A 16700-nucleotide genomic window follows, 5' to 3' on the forward strand; every position below is an offset into this window, starting at 1 on the left:
GCACTGTGGGAGTTGGTGTGTAGTGGGTGCAGAGTCTCAGTCTGGGAGATGAGAGAGTTCTGGAGAGAGACAGTGGTGATGTTTGCACAGCAGTGTGAACGTGCTCAATACCCCTGACCTGGACACTTAGATGGTCATGATGGTCAGTTCTATGTTACGAATGTTTCACCACAATAAAGATTATTCCTTAGAGAGAGATACTGACGGGTGCACTGAGAGATGGGCTTAGATGGGCCCCACTTGGGTTGGGCCCCAACCTTAAGCCATGCAGCTTGCGAGGCGCCGTGGCTGGGCGCTCGCAGGGGTCAGTGGCATGGCCAGGGAGGTCAGTCCCCAGCCCAGGATGGCGCAGGCAGCAGAAAGGCGTCCTGGCGAGGGATCATCCCAGGGCTGTCCAGGGCCAGGGGACCCTCGGGCTGCAGCAGCGAGTAGGACTAATGGTCCCAGAGGGAGCGCGGCTGTGAGGGCGTCGTGTCCATCCATACTCGGGTGGCCACACGGCAGAGAGCAGGTGTCCGCGAGAGCACTCCTGACCGACGGGCGGAGCAGCGGACCCTGGGTCGCGGTGCGTGCGGCCCGTCTCTGGACCCTGCTGGCCGGGTCCACACAGCTGTGGGGCGGCGAAGCCTGGAGCCCGGGAGCCCGGGGCTCGCAGCCGCACCGCAGCGTGAGCCCTGGGGACGTGCGCCAGGCGCGGTCCGGGGCGGGAATCAGGACGGGGAGGGAGCCAAGTAGCGAAAGGGGCAACCGGGGTGCCGCCCAGGGCCAGGCTCTGCCAGAGGCTGTGCGACGGCCGCCGTGAGCCTCCCAGCGCCCGGGCACCACCGCGCGCCCCGGGCCACCTGCTCGCCGGGGCCCAGCAGCCGCGCCGCTCCCCCCGTCCAACGCCCAGCTCTCTGCCGGCGCCACCCGGCCCACCAGCCACACCCGCCACACCCGCCACACCCGCCACACCCGTCACCGCTCGGCTTCACTCGGCTCCATCCGGCCCACCCGCCACCACTCGGCTCTACCCGCCACCGCTCGACTTTACTCGCCACCGTTCGGCTCCGCTCGGTCCCATCCCCCAGCATTCGGCTCAGATGGCAGCCTGAGGGTGGGGTGCAGGTGTAGGTCCTGCAGAGCGACAGCTGAGGGGCAGGTGTAGGTGCCGCAGAGTGACAGCTGGGGTGCAGGTGTAGGAAGTGGGCAGCTGGCAGACAGGAGGTTTGCCCCTACTTTAGCTGGTTCCCGAGTGTCCCCCTTCTGACTGCATCCTTCACCCTCTCCTCGAGCCAGATGGAGCCTGTCAGCAGGTGGGAAGCCGAGCGTGCAGGGCGTCAGCAGTCCAGGGGATCTGCCATCACTGGACAGGGGCTACCTGAGCAGAGCTTGAGCCACGACGCCAGGTGTAGCGGATTGAATCATGCCTCCCCCAAAAACTCATTGCAGCTTGAATTGTGTCCCCCAAGTTTTATGTATTAGAAACTTGGCCCCCACTGTGACTGTTAAGAGGGTGAGAAATCCTATTAGGATAATTGAAAGGAGGAGCCTTAAAGAGGTGATTGGATTGTAGGACCGTGCAGTAGTGAATGGATTAATAATGGTGGTCAGGCGTGTGGTTCTGAGGGCTTTAAAAGAAGAGAGAAAGAGTCTGTCTGTCTGTCTGTCTCTCTCTCTCTCTCTCTCTCTTGCTTCTCACCATGTGATCTGCTTGTACCCACCGGCTGCCTGCCACTTTCCGCCTTGAGTAGAAGCAGCATGAGGCCCGCGTCAGATGCAGCTGTCCCAGAATCCTGAGCCAAATAAACCTCTGTTCTTTATAAATTACCCAGTCTCAGGTATTTCTGTTATAGCAACACAAAAATGGGCTAATACACCAGGGTCTGTGACTAAATTTTGCCACATATTGGCTGAGTTCTTGGGTAATTTGCCAAGAAATGGAGATTTTTATAATAGTGTGCTTATGTACAAATATATCACTCTGTATCTCTCACTGGATAATTCTCTCATTATATGAATATCTTACTATATAAATATCTCAGCACATATAGCTCACTGTATGTATCTCTCACCATATGAATATCTCACTATAACTATGTCACTATATATTTCTCTCACTATATATATCTCTCACTATATATCCCTCACTATATGAATTCCTCACTATATATATATATATCTCACTTTATATCTATCACTGTATATCTCACACAATCAAACTCTGCTCTCTTGTTCTTTTCCATCTATCACAGTATTATCAATGTCACTGGCTGCTTCTGAGTTTATGTGGGTTGACACACGAGGAGTTTAGGACAAGGTCAGGCAGATGTGCTCAGTGTCAGCTCTCTGAAAGTCATCAGCTGGGGGACACTGGGGTGAATTCTGAGATGTGTGATGGTTCCTGCCCACCTCCGGGCACCATGGGTACATTGCTGAGGGTCAGATTGGACAACGGGTAGATTGTGGTGACAAGATCCACCCAGGGGAATGTGGGTGCCCAGACACCTCAATCCCAACACCCGGCATGGTCCTGTGACTGCCATCCCTGGCTGCACTTCAAGCACTCTGGGGATGCTTCTTTTTTCATTCTGGCAAGTTGATTTGAAATTCTTATGTGGTCTTCATAGGGTTCAGGGCTACCTGTGATCCATGTGCAGGCCCCTTCTCAGTCTGGCTTCCACTCTTGTCTACTGAAAGGAAATAGGCAATGTAGACAGGGTTGTGATTCCCGGTTGGAAAGCAAGATACAGGAGTTTTGAGAAATGGTTTCAGCTCCAGAGCTGTGTGGCCCCGAGCCCCACCCCAAGACCCCAGGGGGTGGGTTCTGTTGATGGGAACTGCAGGGACAGGGAGGCCAGTATTGCAGGGGTTAGTGTTAGGATTACGCTTCGAGGTTTAGGGCTGGATATCATGGTTGTGGTTAGGGTTGGTTCTCAGGTTACCTCAAACACTTCCTTACCCTGAAAGGGCCCAGGCAAGCGCTTCCTCTACTCAGTCGCATTTTTCTAGGATCCGAATTGGCTCCAGCATTTTGTTTAAGATTCCCCGTATGACCTTGTGATGTATCCAATGCAGTCAGTCTCCAGCATGTTGTTTAAATCCTGTAACCCTGAACCAGCAAGTGGATGTTTCGGTAACCTTTGATTTCCTTCCTCAGCATTCTGAGCACAGCAGGACAGCCACGACACTTCTGCAGGGATGACTTTTGGCACTTTTCTTAGAGGACTTAAATGCTGTTTTTGCGACTCTGGGTTTCATCACAACTTCATTGCTTGTGATGCACTTGCCAACTCCAGGCCTGCCTGGCTTTTTCTGTGAACTCACCGCCTCTCTGTCTCTCTCTCAACAGCAGAGTCTGATCAGAAATTGGCTCCCACGTTGAATGCTGTATGACAGTCACAGCCCTAAGGGGCACAGGACTTCAAGTCTGGGTCTGTGTCCTGCCCACCTAGCTCCCTTGAGTTGTGCCTAGACAGGGCCTTGAGTCACGTGGGGCACCCAGGCCAGGCAGTGCCCCCAAAGCTCAGAGCCCACCTGGCACAGGATCATCAGCTTTCTCCCCTGTGCCCGCCGGCCTCCCGCTGAAGACGCACTCAGTCTGTGCAGTGACCTGGTTTTCTTCTCTGTGTGAGGGCTCACTCCCAAGAGGGGACAGGGACAGGAGGAGGAGCAGGGGGTGTAGTGCCATCCCCATCTCCCCCCAGCTCTTCTGTGGAACCCTGGCCCTGGATACCAGCCTTTTATACCCCGTCCTGTGTTCCCCAGCTTCAGACAGGTCACAGTGGAGTCCCCAAAATGTTACTCCCATGACTCCATCCATCTACGACCTCCTAGAGCATTCTCCTCCTGAGTCCCCGCCCAGGCAGACTTGTCCCATGACTCCTTCCCTTTTCTAGGCCCCGCCTCCCTCTCCCCCATTTCAGAGACTTAATTTTACAGGTGGAAATTTTGGGACTGGGGGAGAGGACCTACGCAGGAGCATACCCTGATTATATGTAGGGCAGCCTCAAACCCAGATCCCAGCAGTCTCCCCCCGCCCCCCTTTCACTGTTTCCCGGAGCTGGAGGAGGAGGGACCAAGAGCCCACAGCTGGTGAGGGCTCTGTCATTAAAGGGTTTGGGACCACCCCACCACTGAAGCCCTGCTCTGTAAACGTGCCCCAGATCCTGGGGCTGCAATTGCCCCCTCTGCTATGATACCTGATACCCAACCTGATGACTGGACCCATAGAGAAGAAGTTGGGGCCTTGGCCAACTGGTTTCCTGACTCCTTTTCCTTTTCTCTTGAGTTCCCACTCGTGTCTGTGCCTGGCTTTCACCTCTGAGGCTACAGAGATGGGGGTAACGGGAGAGACCATGGGGCGCTGGTGGGGGTGGTCCCCTCCCGACCCATCCCTGTCTCCATCTCCTCCCCTGGTTCTCTCCCTGGGCGAGAGGTGATTTAAGTGGGACTTGGTTCCCGTGAGACCCGGCTGAGAGTCTGAGTTCCCGTGGCCTCCCGGACTCTCTCACCTTTGGAACTGGGGACGAGGTACACAGCCCGTGCTGCAGGTTTGTGTGGGAACAACGTTTATTGGAAAAGGAGGCCAGAAGAACATAGAGGGGAGCCATGTGGGACATGGAGGGGATCTGTAACTGTCCATAGCCTGTGAGCCCTAAAGGAATCCCGGCCCCCCCACATTTTCTGCCTCGTCTCTGGTCATGAAAGTGGAGGGTGTGTTTGATCGCTTACATCTTTTTCGACACTCCTGGGGAAGGCAAGAGGTCAAAAGACGTTCTCTGAAGCCCCCTCAGTGCTGGGGCGTGGAGGTGTGTGGTGGCCACCTCTCTCTCTGTTGAGATGTGGTTTTATTGCTGGGGCTTCTCCCTTGTGTGTGTCCTCTGGTGTAGGATGAGGCCTGACTTGTTACTGAAGCCTCTCCCACACTCTCCACACTTGACTTTTGCAATTCTTGAGATTCCTAACCCCACAAATAATTTGCCTGTGTCCTCTGGATGCACTTTCTGGCCTGTTCTGGACTCTTCTTGAGAACTCCCCATTAGTCCTTTGGGTGGGCTGGAAAATGTGTTTGAAATTCACCTCTGCTTTGTCCTTTTATATAAGGGGTTGGACCCTTCTTTGACCTCTTGACCTTCAGCCTTGTCATTCCAGCTGTGTGGATCAGAACGTTGCTGCTCCTGATTCTGACCAACTGGATGGAGATTCCCTGGCTGGAGAAGTTCTCTTGCAGATGTCCCTGGGAAGGTCTGAGAGGAGTGATTGTGTTCCACATGTTGCCTGAGGAATTTCTGACTGGAGAAGGCCAGAGGGCTTGAAGAACATGGGTGGATCTCTGGCTTTTGTTCTGCTGAAAGAGGAAGTTTTTGGTTAGGGGAGGTGTAGACAACACTGTCTGGGACATCTGCTTAGTTGTATGGTAAGGCCTGCTCCCCTAATCATTCCTCATGTGGTAACGCCTGCTGTCTCCCACCGAGTGTTCCTTTACAGTCTTTTTTCATTCCATTTTTGTTCTCTACATCTTCCTCAGAAACCCAGAAATCCTAGGTCATGGGCCTTGTCTATGTATCAGCCAAACCAGGGACCTTCAGTAGCATCAGAGGCAGCTTCAGTCTTTATACAGAAGGAACTGCAGTGACTTTGCCACACACACTACAAGTATCTTCTGGGTCATATCATATCGTCTTCTCCCCCTAATCTCTGGGTACTTTTCCTGATAGAGCATCTGCAGCTATTTTATTCTACTGAGAAATAATAACTGACTTTGGATTACGTAGATGGTGATAGATTTTGGATGTGTTGAACCCTCAAAACTCATGTGAAATTCTGATCCCCAATATGGCAGTGTTGGGAACTGTTTGAGTCATGGGGGGAAGATCCCTCATGAATGAATTAATGTTCTCCCTGGAAGGTGGCAGTAGTGAGTGAGTTCTCACTCTATTAGTTTCCACGAGAGCTGGTTGTTTAAAAGACCCTACCACCTCCCCCATCTCTCTTTCTCATGCTTCCTCTTGCCGCTTGTACCTGCCAGCTGCCTGCCACTTTCCACCATGAGTAGAAGCAGCCTGAGGCTCATGCCAGATGCAGCTGTCCCAGTATCATAAGCCAAATAAACCTCTGTTCTTTATAAACTATCCAGTCGCAGGTATTGTGTTATAGCAACACGAAAAGGGGCTGTTATGGATGGACTCATCCTTAGTGACTTTTCTTATGAGGGGAAAGGGATCTATAAAGTCAGGAACCACTTCGTCTGGAGATGCACAAATGTAGAAGGCAGTGTAGAGTAGTGGTTAAAGAACACTGAATTTGAGTTTCCCCTGTCAAAGACATTTAATTGAGGACTCTTGTGTACCTGGTTCTCCATCAGGAAGTGGGATTCAGAGTGGTCCAGTCCCCCTTGAGTAAACGACTCTGGTTCCTGCTGCCTAAACTAGATTGTGAATTGCTTCTCTCTCTGTCCACAAATCATAAAATGAAAATATGTCCTTCCTTGGGTGACATGCCAAATATTCCTACTTGAGTTATTTCATTCAGTCTTAGGCCACTTCAAATTTATTAGAAAGTTCTGTTTCAATTATATCCCTAATCAGACTTCTTACCTCCTGACTCCCACCTTTATCCAACCCACCATCCTCTCTTACCTGGAGTCTAAAGTGGCCTCTGATGGGATTACCCACTGCAGTTTATTTTCTGAAAATTAACCAAAACTCCACAATTGTTTCCATCTTAGGAAAATCCCCAGTTTCTGGGCAGGAATCATGGGCACTACATGTCCAGGCTTCTGTGTATCTCTCTGACCTCTGCTCTCTTCTCTGCTTCCTTCATCTGGGTGGTCTGAGCCATTTCTCAAACACCCTCACTCTCTCCTGCCTCAGGGCTGTTGCACGAGCTGCTCCCTCTGCCTGGAGTCCTTTGCCCACAACTCTGCACCTCTCAAATGTTATGTCCTGAGAAGAACCTTCCCTGACCGTCCCTTGTCACACCCTCCCTCCCCTCATGATGATCTCTAGGCTCTTTTCTGGATTAGTTTTCTTGAAAGCACGAATCACTGTCTGATATGCACATGCCTGTGCGTGTCTGCGTGTTTCCTTAATTCACGTGTCAGCTGCTCAAGAGCACATATTCTGATCATCCTGTTCTGTGTGTATTTCCTGTTCCTGGAACATCGTCTGGCACAGAGTAGGAATTCACGTGACAACTAATTGAAATAATGAATGAATGAATAACAACATATGCATGTTATTTAGGAATATGGAAGAAATTAAGAAACAATTAAAAGAGCCAGATGAAACTGCCTTGATAAAAGAGCTGGTAGGTGCTTGAGACTTGTTCTTTGTCTCTAAGCCCGTCAGGACTATATGTTGTTATATATTTTTCATATAAAGAAGTTAAAAAAATAAAATGAGAACAAAAATTTCAAAATATAAATTGTCCCTAAGAGTCAAAGGCAAATGAAATGAATCCTTAATTTCAGAAGCATCTGATTTGAAATTTTTCCATCTTTCGACTGCATTTTACTCTACTTAAGAGTTGTACCATGAAAATTCCCAAGGAGAATTCTTTCTCTTCTATTCTATTTAAAGAATAATAGTGGTGCCCACCTCTCCCTGCTGTGAGCTCTTTCTTCCGCTTGCTGTCCCGCTTGATACCCAGCTCCTGGCCATATTCATCCCCGTACCAGACCAGCAGTTCACAGCCCGGCCTGATGACCTGGCAAGTTCGATAGAAGATCTGCCCGTGGTATTGAAAGGCCACCAGGTTCTGCTCCTCATCATCCCGGGCACAGTTCACATACCTGGGGTTGAGGCAGACAAAGGGACAGAAAATAACAGGCAGTGAGTCTCCACTACCTGCCAGGGCCATGTTGGGCTTGTCACCAGATGGTCAAGGCCCCCATGCTGTGACGGACCATGCCGTTACACTCCTCCAGGAACCTGCTGTTCATACCTAAGCCTCTTTCTCCAAGTCCTGCTTATGGTGCTCATCCTGCCTGGAATGCTTTTCCCCCCCTTGCCTACTTATCCATTCTTCAAAGCCCAATTACAGACTTACCTCCACCTTGATTGGCCATAAAACACTGACTTCTCACTTCTCTAAACTCTGAATCGATTTCTGCTGATAGCACAGAATTTGGTGTTTGATCAATCATGTACTCCGCTTCTGGATTAGCACACATCATTCTTTACTCAGCCCAAGTCAATCTTCTTTTAAGAGACCTTTCTCTAATCTCCCATAGTTTACCTAGGTGCCATTCACCTGCCTCCCTGGGTTCCCATAGAAACTTAGAGGTCCCTTTGTCCTAGCATGGAAATACAGAATAATAACAGCATGTCCATATTCTTATCTTCTAATAAAATGAGAGTCCCTCATAGAAAGGGGCTCGTCCATGCAGCACAGAGGCCCGTGACCACCCTGCAGCTCACTTCTCAGGCTTCAGGTTTTAATTTCATTGAAGCTGGCAAGATTTCCTGCCCTCACAGATTAAAGGTCCCTTGTTTTAGGTTGTCTTGGCCTTGTGTACTTCTCCTATAATCAAATGTTTCACATCTCCGCGCAATAGTCCTCCACGAGGGCATGGGTTGTGTGATCTGTTCATGTGATGTACTCCATTTTCTAAACAAGAATATAGTAAGTGCTTAATAAATGCTGATTAGATCAATTAAAGTGCGAATCCAGCATCCCCAATGAATCTAGGCTCCTCAGCGTTTATTCTGGTGCCCCAATTTTTTCTATCATAGAGATTTAGTTTTTTCATAAAAGAAATGGCAATATTTATATTTTATCTATTTTTTCCTGGATGTTCATAATATGAAAGAACATTGTAAGGAGAACAGAGAGTGTAAAAACCATCGAGGGAGGCATGCTGAGGAGGAAAGAAGCCGAGCTTGAGAGAGATGAGTGTCCCTGCTGGAACCCGAAACCTATTGGCCTTACCTCATCCAGTTGGCAAGAGATTTGTCCTTTCCATCCACATACTCATAGCAGTTTCTCCCCTTGGTAATCTGAGTTTCAGAAAAATAAGTTAGTCATTTTGGGGTTGAGGGGCAGGTAATAATCAGAATTATTTTATTGTACTGTCATCGATGCATTTTGAGCCTGCATGGATTCAGCCGCCAATGGTGACACATGCTGCGTACTCCTCAGCATCATCTACACATCTGAGTTGATTTGTCCAGTCAGAGCAGAGGCCCCATAGGGAGAATGCACTTTTTCTGTCTCTGTGCCACTTTTCTCCCGCTCACCCTCTGACCTTTAAATAGGAGTTCCAGGTTCATGCAAAGACCACTAAGTACACAGAGCTAACCATGTTGCCAGTATCCATGTTCTAGCATGTAGAAGGTGATGTCCCACCAAAGGCACAGAAGGGATATAGGAAGCAAGAAGATGGGGTAAGATAGGCCCTTCTCACCATCCAGGAGTAGCCACTGTTGGCTGCCTCTTCATCTTCTGTGATCTGGCCCTCAAAGGGGCCAAAGTGCAGACCCAGTGGAAGATCGGATCCCTCATTCCATACTCCAAGCCCGGCCTCAGGGATGCCCGACGGCCCAATTCTCAGCCCTGGGGGCAAAGTGAGGGCTGAGCGGTTGGGATGCCCCTTGTCCACTGCACTGTCCTTTACAAATGTAGGGGGACCATGAGCCACACAGCTGTCGATGAAGAAGTCCTGGCATGTCTCACAATCTGGAGGCGAGAGAAGCAGGGGTTTGGAAAAGTATAGTGCATGTTCCTGGATATAAAGAGCTTCAGAAAGAGCCCAGCAGTTACATAATTTAGCCTCAATCCTGTATCCCAAGCCACCAGAGTAAAGGAATGATTTGGGGTCAAACAACAAGATAAAATTATTCTACCGGGATATAGCCTTCTCCATGAGTGGGCCAAAAGGGTCACTTACACAGGTAGTCATCATCCTGAGGCTCATCGACCTCTTTGTATGACCGAACCTTTCTTTCTCGCAGGCTGTACACCTTCACTTCAATCTTCTTTCTCTCGAGTTCTACATTGGAGAAGAGTAAGTGAGTGAAGTTAGGAGTCTGGAGTGTTTGTTTCTGTTTTTTCAGAAGATGTGAAATCTATTACCATCAAATTATTATCTATCCTTCTACATACTCTGGCTCCCCACCCCTTCAGTACCTCTTAACTATTATTTCAGAGAGACTAAGACTCCACACTGACTACAGATGCATAAGTCAATTTTAGTTTCTGGATTCCCATGATCAGATTGAACCTCCCAAACTTTCTACTTACAAAACAGTTCATTCATGCATTTATTTATCCACAAAATATTTGTTGAGGGTGCATTATATATTAGGCATGGAACAAAGGCATGGATGTACAATAAGAAAATGTGGTCTCTATTATCACAGTTGTATGTATCAGTTCTTTTATATTTAATTTAATGCTTTTAAAACATATATGAGCTATATGTGTTTATCTTCATTTTACAGATTAGCTTTAAGGAGTGCAGAGAATTTATAATGTCTGCCCAAGGCCCTAATGATTCTGCGTGGATTAAAACAAGCGTGTGACTTCAGAGTTGGTGTTCCCACATGCTATTCAGTACAGTACCTAACTTCTGGTCTCAGCATAGTCCAGCTTAAATGCAGGCCTATTGAAAGTCTACGCCACATATCTAGACCATACTCATCAACCTTTCTAAAGGACCTAGAGGGGATAAAGTCCCCAAATTATTTTCTCTTACCCAATTTTTGTCTAGAGTGCCGTCTGGAGGTACTTGCTTCTGCAGGAGGGGACACTCGTTTCTGGGCCTCCTCTGAGTCACTTGTGTTCAGGAAATCTGTTGTTCCGGGCAATTTCTTCAAACTAGATTCATTACTTAACAGTGCCCTGGACATTCCCTTTAATGTGAGAGTCACATTTTAAAAACCAACATACATTTATTTAGTTTCTTAGGGCTTGCAACATTTTTTCACATGTAGGAGTTTTGTTCAACAGTCCCTTGAAAAACCTGGAGCTTCTGAATACCAGAGAGAAAAGGAAAGGCCTGATTGGGTAGTGACTCCAGGACTAGAACCCATGTCTTAAGGCTCTTTTCTTTCAACTTTCTCTATATACGTGAGAGTGAGTGAGGGAGAATATTTTGGAATACTAGCAGGAGACTCAACCAGGTCTGTGAAAGAAGGAGGTAGGGGCTTATAGAGAAAAAGAGGGGATCTTCTATGAACTAGTAGACATTTGATGGAAAGAGAAATGTAGAAAAGCACAGAGGGTACAACACACATCTAGAAAATGAACAGTGAGGTTGGGAGGAGAAGAAACAGTTGGTATAAATGTATGCAGACAACTAAGAAAGTGATGCTAAGAGTTGCATACTGCCATAACCTGGAAGGAATATTTAACTTTGGAATTGAATGAACTGGTTCCTGTACCAATTCTACTTAAGGAAGGGTGTACTATTAGTTAATTCTACTCAGCTTTCTGATCCACAAATTGGCATGCATTCTCATTCTTAATGGTATAGTGAACATGAAATGCAATAATGTTCACCAAAGTGTTTTGCGAGTTGTTAAATACAGTGCAAACATGAGATTAATAATTTCTCTTATAGTCCTGACATCGATTTACCTCCTCAACCATCTCTACAGTTGAAATCTAATTCAAAGATATTATCTTCAGCATTACTTGACCCTGTTACACGTATTTTAATTTGCAAAACTTGGAATCATTCAGAAAACATTCAGGGGGCCCTCAGGGGCTCTAAGCCTCGCCTGGGACTCCTGAGAAAAATCGGGTATGGACCATGCTTTCAAAGAGCTCACAATACAGAAGCAGCAGGCTAAATAAATGATTCGAAACAGCATGACATTTGCCTAATTTGGGCCCAGAGAAAGGAGTAGTTACTTCTTCCTACAGGGAGGAGAGTTTAAAATCAGTACCAGGATGCATTTCTACTGGATAGTGTAAAGTACATGAAGTGCTAAGTCATTTTCCTATCTGTTGTTTCTCAGTCAAACTTCAAACTTCTCAGGGCCTGGAGCAACTTTCTCACATCTGAATACATCCCTTGTGAGAGAGTAGGAACTATCTCCGTCTTCCTCTGGGACCATGCGCAGTGCAAATTGACTGTATATTTGCAAGTTTCCCTCAGAGTGTCTTAGCGTATCTCTCACTTAGCACAGCAGACAAGAATTAGGTTGAAATAATCAGTCCGATGAATAATGTAAAGGTGTCCGGGTAAGTCAGCATGAACTTTACAAAACACGAAAGTTTTAATGAGCTTGTAAGTACTTTAGAGAATGAAGGAGTATTGGATTAGACTGAACCACTACTGACTGTGATCTCAAACATTTCTGTAGCTCAGTTTTTTCATCCACAAAATGGTTATAGTTATAGTTGTAAGGTTTGAGTGAGTTTATTCATGTAAAATGCTTAAAATAAAGTCTGAAATATTGCAAAAATAAAACGAGTGGTAGTGATTATTGTTGCTCTTCTTATTAACTCTTAAAATGATGATGTCAGACATTGTGCTGAAGAGATCAGAAAAGGAAGGCAGCAGTCCTAGGATACTCTGCACATTCTCCTTCCCTTCCATGTGTTTGGATCTTCCATTAGGAAGATTGACTTGTCGATAGGATTTTTCAGTTACTCACCTTCTGGTGTTTACTCTGTCCCACTCTGAAGGCCGCCCGAGGAGGTTTGACTAAAAGGTGATGAGAAATCAGTGTTTTGGTCGGTAAATATTTCCCAGCTCAGAAGATTCTCATTAGGGACAGAGAATTCTGAACTAGAGTGACAATTTCAAGTATTATCCACGGGTGATTTGAAAACGGTTTCTGAAGTAACATTAAGACCTTTGCTTCTATTGGAGGCATTGCTAATTTTCTTAAAATGTTTGTTTTTTTTTTTAAATAGAACCCTGTATCTTGGTGTTAACACCACACTCTCACCAACTGAGGTAAATGGTCACCCACCACAAAGCAAAGAAAACAACACCAAACCTCATCTCTGCTTCTTCTTGTGTTCACAAGGTTTCCATTACATTTATCTTTTAAAAAATGAATTGGCTTAACTTTCATGAAAAAACGCTAAACAAAACCACACAATGGAGGAAAGGACAGTCTCTTCAAGAGACGGTATGGGGAAAACTGGATCGCCATATGCAAAAGAATGGAGATTGACCCTTATCTTACACTACATACAAGAATAACATCAAAATAGATTAAAGACCTTAATCTAACACCCAAAAGTATAAAACTCCAAGAAGAAGACATAGGAGAAAGCTTCAAGAAATCGAATTTGGCCATGATTCCTTGGAAATGACACCAAAAGCATCAGTGACAAAAGCAAAAATAGACAAAGAGACTATGTAAAGCCTGAAAACTTCTGAGCACTGAAAGAAAAAATCAGTGGAGTGAAAAGGCGGCCTACAGAATGAGAGAAAATATTTACAAACCATATGTCTGAAAAAGGGTTAATACCTAGAATATCTAAAGAACTCCTACAACTCAACAACAACAACAACAAAAAAACTCAGTTAAAAAATGGGTGCTATGACTGGATTTTGCTCCTCCAAAATTCATATGTTGAAATTCTAATTCCTGGTGTGATAACATTGGGAGATGGAGCTTTGGGGAAGTAATTAGGGTTAGATGAGTTCATGAGGGTGGGGCCCTCATGATGGGAATAGTGCTTTTACAAGAAGAGGAAGAGAGAGATTCCCCCCAAGAGGTGGAAGCAACCTAAATATCCATCAACAAGTGAATAGATATAGAAAATGTGGTATATAAATACAATGGGCTATTATTCAGCCTTAGAACATAAAGAAACCCTGCCAGTGCTATGACGTGGCCAAACCTTGAAGACATTTTGATAAGTTAAAGAAGCCAGTCACAATAAGACAAATATGGCATGGTTCACTTATATGAGGTATCTAAAGTAATCAAATTCATAGAAACAAAGTAGAATTGTTGCCAAGAACTGGGGCAGGAGGAAATGGTGTGTTGTTGTTCAACGGGTGTAGCTTTAGTCATGCAAGATGAAAAAGTTCTAGCAGTTTCTTGCACATCAGTGTGTATCTAGTTAATAATATCAAACACTCAAAAATTGTTAGAAAGGGTAAGTTGCCGTTGTGTGATTTCTCATAAGAAATCTCAAAAGGAAAAAAAAAAAAAATTCTTGTAGAAATCCCACAAGATTTCTCGATAAGAGACGATAAAGTGACTAAGGTGGGGATCAACTGAGTGCAGATAACGATGTATGACAAACCATGGGGTTAGTCATGTCTTCTTCTAAGACCGTTGATCCAATGACTGAACTATTAAGACATTAGGGTTAGAAAGCTTTTTGGTGGATTTACAGTTCAATGAAAGTTTAGTTAATTTCCCGCTGATTAATTAACAATGTCTAGCAAAACCAGTCTTTCTTTTATTACTTTAAAGAATGATAAACTTTAAACATATAGAACAGTGTGGAGAATAATGCTGGAAAACCTATAAATCCATCACCATCCAGTCCTATTCCAACATTCGGACACAGCTGATGGAAATGTTTTCATTTCGACTTTTTATTTCAAAATTCAAAAATAGACATAAAACAGACAAAAGAGCTAACTATGACGCAGTGAAGCCACCTGCCAGCCCTTCCTCCTTCTCTTGTGATAATAACTTCTGAGTTTGGTATTTCTTACTCACATTCAGATTTTTATACGTTTAGCACTTATTACTGTATCTGTAAATAAAATATGTAATTATTTTACAGGTTTAAAACCTTTATATGAATAGCCTCTTACTGTATATAATGTATTGCACCTTGCTTGTTTGTTGAACATTTACGTTTTTGAGAGAACATGGTCTCCTTTGTTAACTCCTGAGATAAAGCCGAGACCTCAACCCAGGATGGTTTCAGGAGGTCACCTCTAATTCCTCCTGGCCCCTCACCTTTCTGTCGAGGTGTCCATTCTTCATCAGAATCCTCAGTGTCATCCACATGGTGCTTGGTCTGCCTTTGGTGACACAGGAAAGCTGGTTGAGAGGCTCCGACACCTGGAAAGAAGCCAAATCTTTGTCCTAAAAGGGAAGTGGTGAGAGGAGGAACAAAGGGTGGTGGCAATGGAAAGCACCACAAAGCCAGTGTGGCTCAGCGCGTGCTGGGAGAGTCTTGAACAAGGTCAAGATGTGAACTCTGCATGACTAGTGCCGATACTCGGCTGTGCACTGACAAAAAAAAAAAAAAAAGATGAAGAAGAACAAATTTTCCCCTCCAGATTTCTCTCCATACAGAAGAGAACTGTGGGCCCATGCAGCTGCCTAAGAGAGAGCCAAAATAACACGGGGACAGAAGACCTGTTTTATATTTCGCAGGCCGGTCTGCAACCAGCACTAGAAGTTACCTAAATTAATCAGCACATTATCGTTCCTTCTCACATTCCTATAGTGAATTTTCTCCAATTCTCCCATCTCTGCCCATTCTTCCTTGGAGAAGTATATGGGAATGTCTTTGGAAGCATCTTTAGCCTAGAGAAAATAACATAGTTCATCAGTGATTTACTGCACACATCACAAGATCGAGTGGGGCCTTTTCTTCTGCCTTGTAATCTTAACAATCAGAACATAGGCTGGGGTCTTGGGGTGGTCTCTGTGAAACAAGGATAAAGATGTTCGTTACCTCCCTCCCCAGATTGTGTTCTGTTTGAGAGAACACAGCATTTTCCTAGCTCTCCCCAACACAGAGAGTTTGATTCTTGTCTCCTTTTCTCCCTCATGTCCCAGACAGGACCAATTGTCCCCATTGCATGCACATGCACAGCCAGGGTCACACAGAGTTGCAGGCCACAAGTCTGTGGCCCTCCAGACACCAGCTGCTTGTCACTAGTACCCCCTCTCCATCCTTCGTACAAATCCTGCTTGGAGCTTCGCTCGACTTCCCCCACCTCTCACCATGGGCTTCCGCCCTGTTCTCCCTGCATCTCCCTCAGGGTTCTCCTCCGGGGAGCTGTTGGAGCTCATGATGCCGGGACAGGATGGCAGGCCCTGCTCCACCTCCAAGGTAGAGAAGGTCCCGTGAGTCTCCCAGCTGCAAGGCCAAAGCTCCTGTGGAAAGAGAGGTTGTTGAGAGGGGGCCACAGCCCAGACCACTGCCCAGAGCCAGGCTCTGTCTTCTCCACTTGGCCAGGGTGTCCAGACCAGGAAGATGTGGGGACCCTGCAAGGACTGGAGGGCGTTGGGGAGGTCTGGGGGCTATTGACAGGATGGGGGGGTCTCTGCTGGCCATCACAGACCACCTAATGTAAGCTGTTTTGTTTCAGTTCCCCTGCATCTTGATGCATCTGAGGAAGGGTGGCAAAGGTGACTGAGGGTCAAGGCTAGGCGTCTTCAAGGGGATTCCTGAGGTGTGAGGGCTAGGGGAGTCCCATGGAGACCTTGAGGGCCCCTGACTGGTGGGACTCAGGTTACACTGACCAGCGGGGCTCTCCTCCAGGGAGAGGAAATGAACATTTCTCATAGGAAGGCTTCCGGGATCTCCACCAGGAGATTCTGGAAAAGTCTGGGAGTAAAGCAGCCTGGATCTCTAAGGAGCAGCAATCCCTCAGGCTGAGGAGATTGGGGGTCTCCAAGGACAATGAGATTTGGGGTCTCTCAGGCTGAGGTTCTGGGGGTTTCTCAGGTCGAGGGGATTTGGGGTCTCTCAGGCTGATAGTATTTGGGGTTTTTCAGGACAAGATTTTGGGTCTTTCGTGCTGAAGAGATTTGGGATGCTCAGGTTGA

The 16700-nt window shown here is 46.5% G+C and overlaps 1 pseudogene; it reads right to left on the reverse strand.

The window, feature by feature from the left end:
• Positions 1–258: 258 nt before the first annotated feature.
• LOC134369055 (histone-lysine N-methyltransferase PRDM7-like) lies at positions 259–15941 on the reverse strand (annotated as a pseudogene).
• Positions 15942–16700: the final 759 nt, after the last annotated feature.

Source organism: Cynocephalus volans, unplaced genomic scaffold (genome assembly GCF_027409185.1).
Source record: "Cynocephalus volans isolate mCynVol1 unplaced genomic scaffold, mCynVol1.pri scaffold_35, whole genome shotgun sequence".
Lineage (NCBI taxonomy): Eukaryota > Metazoa > Chordata > Mammalia > Dermoptera > Cynocephalidae > Cynocephalus > Cynocephalus volans.